The following is a 9,458-nucleotide window of genomic DNA, read 5'->3' on the forward strand; positions in this document are numbered from 1 at the left end:
GCAAGTAGAAAAAATATTTTAGGTAATTGAAATAATTGGCAAAGCTGGGTGGGTTTTTATAAATGTAATGTTGGCAAAAAAAAAAATCAGTAGATATTGGAGGACTTTGAATTTTAGAAGTCAGGTGTTAGTTTCCTGGACTCACACCACTGATTAGCATTACGCCTCTGGTTGCAGCAGAGGTGGGATGTGTCTCACTTTGTATAACATGTAGGTCACAAACTGCTAATACAAAAAATATTCATTTAATGAACTTCATCCACCAGCTGGCATCTCGTTGTCTAGGCTTACTCTGCAGGGAACAAAGAGAAGCATCTCCAGAAGGAGACATATACTAAAATAGGTGTCTAGAATAAGTGGGACAAATTATCCCTCAGAGACGTCTGATCTTAAGAAAGATACTGTAGAGGTTTCTGATTATTGACCTACGTTCCACCCTTTCTTTTAAAGTAAATGCTGAACTAGGAACAAACATAAGGTGGGATGATGTCTGTGCTGCTCTTTGGTTTACACATTGTTGCCCAAATTAGGCATTGAATTAATGTTTTTTCTTTATTGAAAGCTACTGCGAGTGAATGCTAGTATGAGGTACTAAGGAGCTAATAAGCAGTGTATGTTCAGGGTTTGCAGGTTTCCAGTGGTACAAATGACCTTATGATCATTGGATAAATAATGTCTAAGAACGGGAATCACAGGAACTGGTTGTTTCCATAAAGGATCTTTTAAAGAGGGGAGAAAAAGAAAGCTTTGCTCTTAAAGTTAATTATTTTATCCGAGTGCTTTAAACACATCTGTTGTTTACACACAAAGAATGTGAAATAATCATTTATGAACACAGGCTATAAAAGATATGGTTCATAATGCTTGCATGTGACTATTCTATAGCACAGTGTGTTAGATGTGCTACAGTACCTTTTTCTAGGTTTACCATCATAACCTGCATGCTTGCTCCCCAAATATATTTTGTATAGACTCTTTCAAAGTTGGGAAGGAGTGAGTAGAGAAAATGGAGGTTTAATTAGCAATAGAAATGTTGCTTTATAAGCAGACCGTTAGCATAAGAAACCAGGATGTGCTGTAATTGTTAGGACTTTATGGGCAGGTTGTATCAACCGATGGCTTAAGAAATTCTGTGTTAGAGTAGGGATAGCACTAATGGTTCACTGTGTGGAACTGGTGTTATTACTTGACCTCTCTGCACTTACATTTTCCTGTCTGGGTTTAACAAATATTTACCCACATTTAAAAAGTACCTTCTGTTCTTCAGAGAAATGCTGAATAAATAGACGAGTATTACCATCACCAAGTAATCCTGTTAATCTAACGTACACCCTATGGATATGTTGAATATATTCCATACCACTTGATCATTGTAGTTAGATTAACAAAGGATATTACAGCGATTAACTTTCCGGTAATGGCTGCAGCTGCCCACCATGTGTGCTTACTATAGCCCCCAAACCAAGGTTTGAAATCCTCTTGCCTATAGTGAATAGAAAGAATGCACTTGACTTCTGCAGAACCAGTTTTCCACTCAAAAGAACAATGTCTTGACCTGATCATTACCAGTAAGAGGTTTGTAACACAACCTCTTGCACAGTGCTCTGATAGCTGCTGTGCTGCTGGCACCACGGAAGACAACCTCAGTGCCAGGACAGCTTCAGGTCTCTGCCTACCACACCAGATCTGCAAAGCTGTTGTGAGGTTAAAACTTTGTAATGTCTCACTGCACTCTAACAGCCACAGCTCACAAAGTTATGTCTAGACTACTTTATAAAATACCATCTGGAGACAAGGCCTTCCCCAGTGTAATGCAGCTTCAGAGCTGGCCCTGCTTTGAGCTACACGTTGGACCCAATGAACTCCACAGGCTACTTGCAACCTAAATTATTCAGTTATTCTACAAAGTCAGGTGTATCCTTAGCAGCATGGAGCTTGGCATGAGTTGAAAATCACCCCCTGGCTACTGAAGACATGCTCATGGAGCTGTCTCAGAGTAAGCTCTGTGTTGTTACAGCACCTTTGTCAGTGCCCTGACTGGTTGCAGGGTAGTTCTGGGAAGACCGTATGATTCCCTGGCACACTTCTCAGGGGATATAGATAGACCTTCACAACCCTGCCGCTGGCAGAGCTATTCACTGGCTTTATTTTGTCCATTTCATTTCAGTGGCATTTGGAGAATCTTTGAGCTGTAACAGACTTTGGAGATATTTTCAACAGAGGATGGCTGAAATGAGGTCTGAGGGAGAAGAGAGTACAGAAAACACTCCATCACCTGCCTGCATTGCAGGGAAGAGTCTCCTACTGGAGCATGGAAGGAGAGGAAGGAAGGGAGGGAGAATATGTGCTTGCAAATGCCTCTCTTAGCAGCACATGAGGTTCAAACTTGCAGTTTTCTGGCTGGAGACTGGAAAATGGAGATAAACCACAAAGGCTGCTTTTTTTTTTTCTTTCTTTTTTCTTGTTTTCTTCCTGCAGTTAGCTGTTGTCTTTTTTTTCTCTTTATCACCTTTACAGAGTAGTTTGTGGTATCAAAGTATAGACTTCTATGAGTCCAAATTTACCTTTTCAGCTGTAGCCTTTTGAAATCTTGTGCTAAGCAGTTCGACTGGATCACTATCTGTGAGGAAAAACTACTCCTCAGCCAGACATGCATCATTCAGAAACATGTTAGAATGTTACCACTTCCTAGTACCAGATGTTGGGAGTGCTCTATGTGCTATTCCCATATCACTCTGACCTTTGTAAGTTGTAAGCAGATAATAGCCAAAAAACCTGTTATCTGGTTTCATTAACAGCGGCATTGAAGTGAGATATTGTAAGTCTTCAAAAGAGAGCAACATTTATAGGGATGGGGTTCTCTATAAATAGCCTATAGAAGGTAACTTGAAAACTCTTATCACAGTGTTTTTTTGGGGTTTTTTTTTTTTTTTTTGTCTTTTTCTGAAGCCTCTAAGTTGTTTCGTTTGATCCTGCTTTTTTCCATTTCAATTTTGGAGCTTAGCCATTTTTGTCCCTGGGAATACAATTATTTCTTGTTCTTACTGTCACATAATGAGAGAAGCAGGATGATACTGCAAGTTTTTCATATACTCTGACTGCAGAGAAAAAATTTAGTTATATAACTTGTCCATATGAAGTGATATGTTTTCCCTGACATCCTTTATACTTTTTCCAGAATTAAACAGAACTTAGCTTAGTGTGGTGGAATTTCATGTTCACAACTAAACATAACATGAGAGTTAGTGTGTTTAAATATGCCCTGTGCTTTGACACTCAGCATTTCTCTTTGCATTTATAACCAAGAAGAAAGCAGTTATAAAGCAGTGGGTGGTTTACACACCTTGAGAGGAACAGAACAGGACACATGTGGGAGAGGCAGGTGTATTGTGGCATATGGGAGGAGGAAAGCCTTGGCAGAGGTATGGGAAAACCCCTAGAGGAAATGAATGCCCTCAGAGTGAGGTTGCTGCTCACCTGCAAGTACTTCTGAGCAGCTCCTATGGGAAGGCATCTTTGCCAGGTGAGCCAGTGCAGCTACTTTCCTTCTGCCTCTCTTGGGGCTCTGCATGAAATTGAAATCTGTAGTTGCCACATCCTGGTTTGCGTTGGGATTTAAACTGATCCTGAAGGTCAATAGCATCTTTTTATTAAAACTTACTGTGAAGTGGCATTAATACAGTTATTAAAGTGTGTTTTTACAAAGCCACATTAGCCTAGTAATTGCTTAGTAATTTCATCTATGTACGGGATACTGCTAAACAGAGCAGTGCCTGCAATACCAGACTGGTTGGTTAAAGGCAATTCAGCAAGGGATGGTGAAGATGCCCACTTTGCTTTCCTCTCTTATTGCCTACTATTTTTTTATTACATGAGTCCATGAAGACAGCCTGTCTCTAATAAGTGTTAAGAGCAGTCTGCAGCAGTCCTTTAGCTTTCTTCTAACATAATTAGTGCTATGGATAGCCTCCTCCACATTTCTTCTCTATCCTTGAAGGAGACCTTCTCTCTGATCATGAGAGGTGCCCCTTTCACTCATTATTTACAGCTTCTTGTTATCTTTAGCAGTCCCATCTGCATGGCGCCTCAGTGAAACCTCAAGGCTGTGCACTGAGCATATTTCTCTCAACATCCCTCTTTAGCAAAAGCCATGGTCATACCGGCACTTAATTACCTTCCTCCTTTCTCTTTGTGTCTGCTTTAAGGGCAAGAACATGGTCAAGTCATCCTTCAGTACATTTACTATTGTATTGTAGTCGTTAAACACTATACAGTAGTAAAATTCAAAAAAGCCCATCCTTCCAATGCAAAAATATCAGAGCTGATACACTGGATCAGACCAAAGCTTTCTGTGTCTTAGTGTCTCTGCCCTGGTGGTAGCTGATAATTAGGGCCTGGAGGTCCACACCAAGAGTAACACTTCCCTGGTCTTGACCCAGTATGCATCATCCACAGCAGTTTACCCAGGAAGTGGCCCTTGTCCTTTTTCAGGATGACTAAATGTTCTGTTTAAAGCTGAAATAGCCTTGGTCTTGCTGCTGGTTTCCAGTCTTGAGAGTATGCCTTATTATAAGTCACTCTTGGAGTTCTAGAAGTTTTGTTTCCTTAACAGAGGGAACATCTCTGGCATGCTTGCCTTCTCACTCCAGCAGACATTCAGAGAGCTGGTGTTCATGAAGAAGAAAAGCCTTAAGAAGGTGGTGAGGATCTGAACCTGCCACAGGGAAATCCCAATCTGACTTTCTCCCAGCATCCAACCAAGATACCTGAGCAGCAGGTTTTCCTCTTTGTTTGCAGTCTTTATCAAATATGTGAGTAGGTTCTTGTCTGGCAGGGACAGGGGGAGAAGTGCTTCATAAAAATAAGGGAGTTGTATGTAACATCCCTAAGAGGAGGCAGTGTCTCTTTTTATCTACCAGGAGGCTATGCAGTTTGATCCAGAAGATCTCTCTACCAAAATTTCTGTTTTCTGATCACCATTTTTTTTTCCCATATGTAATTTTTTTTTTTGCAATTTTGTAATGTGCTGTCCACAAGCAGGGTGTTTAGGACATAAGCAGTGACAGGCATTTGGAGACATGGAATAGACCTGATGGTTGTGCATGACTAGGCTGAGGTGGAAAGATAGTACCAGGTAACAAAGGACAAGAAAACTAATCTGAGTGTCAGAAGTACTGTAATAATAGTGGTAATTTATGAATGTCTCTATTGGCTTTTAATTCTGAAAAAGTAAGTTCCAGTCTAATATTCATCAGTTTATAAAATGCTGTAATCCAAGCATTTTCTTCATTCTGAAATAGTGGAATGGAAAACATGCTGAACTGGGATAATTTCTCATGGAGCTGGAGGGTCTACAGATGCCTCATAGCCACTAATGAATTCATCTAAGACACACGGATATATTCCAAGGCAAAGGCATCTCATACCATCTAAGTTACAGAAGGGGATATTGGAAGCAAAGAGACTTCTTAGAAGACACTTCTGATGCATGACTTGAGGTATTCGGAGCTTATTATTTGCAGATACTGGGTGCCAGTGACTGATCACTGTGCTGCAGTTTTGTATTAAGAGTATTTGGGGCTAAGCTGTCCCATTTTGGTTACCTAAAGCCAAATGATACATTGAAGCACACTGGTCTTCATGTTTTCCCCAAGCTCTTATAGTGAGTCTGAGAATGAAGAGAGCTTCTCAGCAGTCACACTTCCCAGCTCATATGCCAGACCACACCATTTTTGAGTCAAAATAGGCATTTCTTAATCTCTCTTTGCTAATGGCCATAGCTCTGAAGCAAGTAATTCAATAATAAAGATGGAAATGGCAGCCAGGAAATGCTGACTGTCTCCACATGCTTTAACAATACTCCCCATAAAGTAGGATTAACATTTTCCTATCTAGTCCAAATCTGTTAGTAAAGCTGTAGTTTTAGAAATGGGCATTTTTCATTACTGTATTCAAGAGCTGCATTCTTCTTGGTTGTTTTGTTTGTTTGTTTGTTTGTTTGTTTGTTTTTTTTCCTCTAAAAGTCCATGTTATCTTTTCAGGTTTTTGTTTTATTTGTTTTTTCTTTTGCTACCCAAGTAGAAGTCAGGAGATAAATGCAAGAGGTCACCCATTCTCTTCCAGTGGGTGGAAGACCAAACATGTCTCTTCCAAGAGGCTGAGCATATGTATCTATATGTGTGTGTATATGTGTGTGTGTTTATATATTTCTTGATGGGATGCAGAATATCTATTTCCAGATCAAACTGTCTTCTCCTGATACTTTTTTGGTACTGTAACAATACTATACTATATATGTGTGCACTGTTGCTAATGCATGTGTATTTTATGTATTTTTATACTCATTTTGTTGTTGTGCTTTCTCCACATGAATTTCAGCACCTAAATATCACCACAGGTTTCCTCTCTGATACTCTTCTCTATACCTGGGCACATTTCCTAGCTAAGTTGTCTGTTCTTCTCAAGCTGTTCTGAAATGCCTCCCATGTAGGTTCGATCTGTTGGAGAACGTGCCTTCTTGGTGAGAGTTCTCTGCACTTGCTAGTTCTTGACCTTTTCTAGATTTGGTAACAGACTGCCCTGTGCATATATATCTGTCACTCTTCTTGTGCTAAGAAGTGTTGGCTTGGCAGTTCTTGTTCAGCTGTGAGGCTGACATCCCCTCTCCCTGGGTCCAAAGAGGAATGAGTCTGATTATGATAGAGCTGCTGGGGGGTCTGACTTTTCCATGGCTGTGAACTGCTCAGGAAAAGTAGTTGCTAGGAGAAGGCTGCATAGTATTTAGGGCAAGGGTGGTGGCTCTGCCTTCATTAACAAAGCTGGTTTATTTTGTTTTTGGGGGGAACAGGGATCAAACTATCTAATGGTGCAATCTGCGTAGGATTTTTCACTGCCTGACCTTCTTCCACTGCTAAAGCTGTTCCAAAATGTTCCACTAGCACTGGGTGGCCTCTCTGCTGAGCTGGCTGTGTAAATTAATTCATATCTGTCCCTGCAGCTTTAACTCTTCTTGTGTCTCTCTCTGTTATTTTTTCATAGACTGGGGCAGGCAGTTTAATAGCAAAGGAAAGGCTTTCTTCAAGAAAAGCCTCTTACCAGGATGCTTGAGATGTCATATGCCAGGCTTACAGTCACAGGGCTGTTTGGCTGTTATTCTAAGACATAGCTCATGAAGAGTAGGTAGGGAGCACTGTCACCCTTCCACTGATGACTCAGTAGAGCTGAACTTCTACCCTTCACCCTCTGTTTACCAAATAACGATTTAAGTAAAGCTCTCTGCATTCACATCGACAGGCTCCTTAGATTTTCCATCACTAGACTACCTTGTTAACTGTCTGTGTACATTTGAGGCTTAAGATCAGTCAACAGTCATCATGTGGTGATTGTGTCAATTGTGTACAAAGCAGCAGCACAAGAGGGGTCCATGTCCGGCTTACCTCTGTCAGAGAGAAGCTGCCAAGCAGAAATAAAAATCTTCAAGCCTTTTTGACAGTTGCTGCCCAGAAAAGAACACTGTGGGTCAGCAGTGATGGTGACTAGCAGGAGGTGCAGGGAACGTGGTGATCTGGAAGAGGGTGGAAGGAGCCAAGTGGCCATGAGGATGAGTTATGCTTTGGGCACTAAAATGTTTTGCTGCAGCTTTGAGTGTTGTCCTCTGTGTTATCTCTCTTTATGATTTGGTATCTTCTGTTGGTCCATTTTTCTATGTTTGAAATATGCATCAAGTATTAAGCAGCAAGTTCTGTGTCTTGTGGTGATTACACAAATATTCGTGCAGAGAGATCTGTGCCTTATACTTGATAATATCACACCATTAACTGTAATAATGTTGCAGAGTATCTGCCAACATGCAGTCTAAAATCTCACACTAAATAATTCTGAGATGTAAAAAATCTTGGATAACAGATCTCCAAGTACTTATTTGGCTATGACAAGACAGCCACAGGATGATTCACTGCCTTAGAGTTTGGGCTAGATGAACTAATGGCTTCTTTTGGAGAGAAAGCAGTTCTTCCAGAGAGCAATCTTGTCTTGAGAAGACAGCAAATTTATTATACTTGTTTATTGCAACAGACCACCCAGTCTTGTCTGTGGTGTTTCTATAATAGTCAAAATGCTGGTACTCTAGGTCCTTTCAGACCCCGAGGCAGGAGTATTTGGTGGTGGCTCCGCACCTCCAGCTGTGGTTCACAGCCTGTAAGCAGAAAATACCGGTTTGCGGAGGAAATGCTGCTGTAGCCCAAGAGGTGGGCGAGGAGGTAACAGCTTGTTACAGGTCACAGCGTGAGGTGGAAGTTCCCCCTGGTGGAGGAACAGACCCACTGCAGAGAGAAGAGCGATGCGGCGATGTCGAGGTTCCCCCCCTAGAAGATAATTTTTAGAGGTGCTGAGCTTTAACTACATGGATGTTTACATCTGCAGCTTTAGCTGAAGACTGTGAGTGCTGTTGGTTTTCTGGGGACCGGGTCCAGAGAGCCTATGTAATAAAAGAGGATCCCGTTATGGAGTACTTTGAGTGGAGCCCAAGAACGGTGTTAGGTAAGGGCTGGATATGCTGTGCTGATTATCCCCCTGTGGAAATGGGCAGGAGCGTGAGGATGTCTGTGGCCACCTGGGACTGGAGAGGTCTGTGATCAGCTCCTAGCTCAGCTACCTCTGCTTTGAAATGTTCAGTCTCTCCCTAGAGGAGATCCTCACAGGTTACTCAACAGTACTTAAGGGAGTTTGTGCCTCTTTCGGCTATGCTGTCTCAGAGTAACAGGGAAAATTTGCTGCAGATGCACAGTCCTAGAGAAGAACAATGTGTTGGGCACGGAGGCAGGGATCCTGCAGTGCAGCCAGGGCGGCTGGAGCCCTGGCCCTGACGCCTGAAACCAGGCCAACTGCTCCATGGAGCAGCGTCCAAGTGAACCTTGGGGCTGGTCTCATATGGTGGCAAGCTTGAGAGAGACCTAAGGATTGCTGCAGGGCTAAAGCACATCCTGAATTCCCCTAGGCACGTGTGCTTCTGATAGAAGAAAAAACCCAAAGCAGTGGAAGGTGATTTCTGGCAATCTAATCATGTTTGGCATGTGCCAATGTAGCGATGGGCAAGAAGAACCCAAAGGAAACTTGGGGAAGAACAACCTGCAGGTCAAGCCAACAGTCTGTTTTGCGTGGGGGTGAATGTTCCTCGTGAAAATTTGACTTGATAGCCATGAGCCCCCCGATGAAAGCTGATGTGGAGGAGAGATTGCTGGCTGTCGGCTGACGGGGATCCACCGGGATTGTGCCACCGGTTGTACCAGCAAACCTCGGGGCGTGGAGGGGAATCCGTCTCTTCTTACACACCCAAGGAGCCCACCCGCCCCACACCTCAGCTTCGCGCTTTCCTAGGGACACTCGCCAGGCTTCTCTCCGCGTCCCGCGGGGCTGCGGCGGTGCTCCAGGAGCACACGCGTGTCTGCCCGCCGCCGCAG

At 42.6% G+C, this 9,458-nt stretch overlaps 1 protein-coding gene across 2 annotated transcripts in view; it reads left to right on the plus strand.

Annotated features, from left to right (window-relative positions):
- The first annotated feature begins 8,251 nt into the window (after nucleotides 1-8,251).
- REEP1 (receptor accessory protein 1) overlaps nucleotides 8,252-9,458 on the plus strand; it is a 72,638-nt gene continuing 71,431 nt past the window's right edge. For both annotated transcript variants that reach the window (XM_026846596.1, XM_026846597.1), the window contains exon 1: nucleotides 8,252-8,258. The gene's annotated coding sequence lies outside the window, so the exon portion shown is untranslated. The remainder of the gene's footprint in view (nucleotides 8,259-9,458) is intronic.

Source organism: Athene cunicularia, assembly GCF_003259725.1.
Source record: "Athene cunicularia isolate RWA chromosome 4 unlocalized genomic scaffold, athCun1 chr4_part1, whole genome shotgun sequence".
Classification (NCBI taxonomy): Eukaryota; Metazoa; Chordata; class Aves; order Strigiformes; family Strigidae; genus Athene; species Athene cunicularia.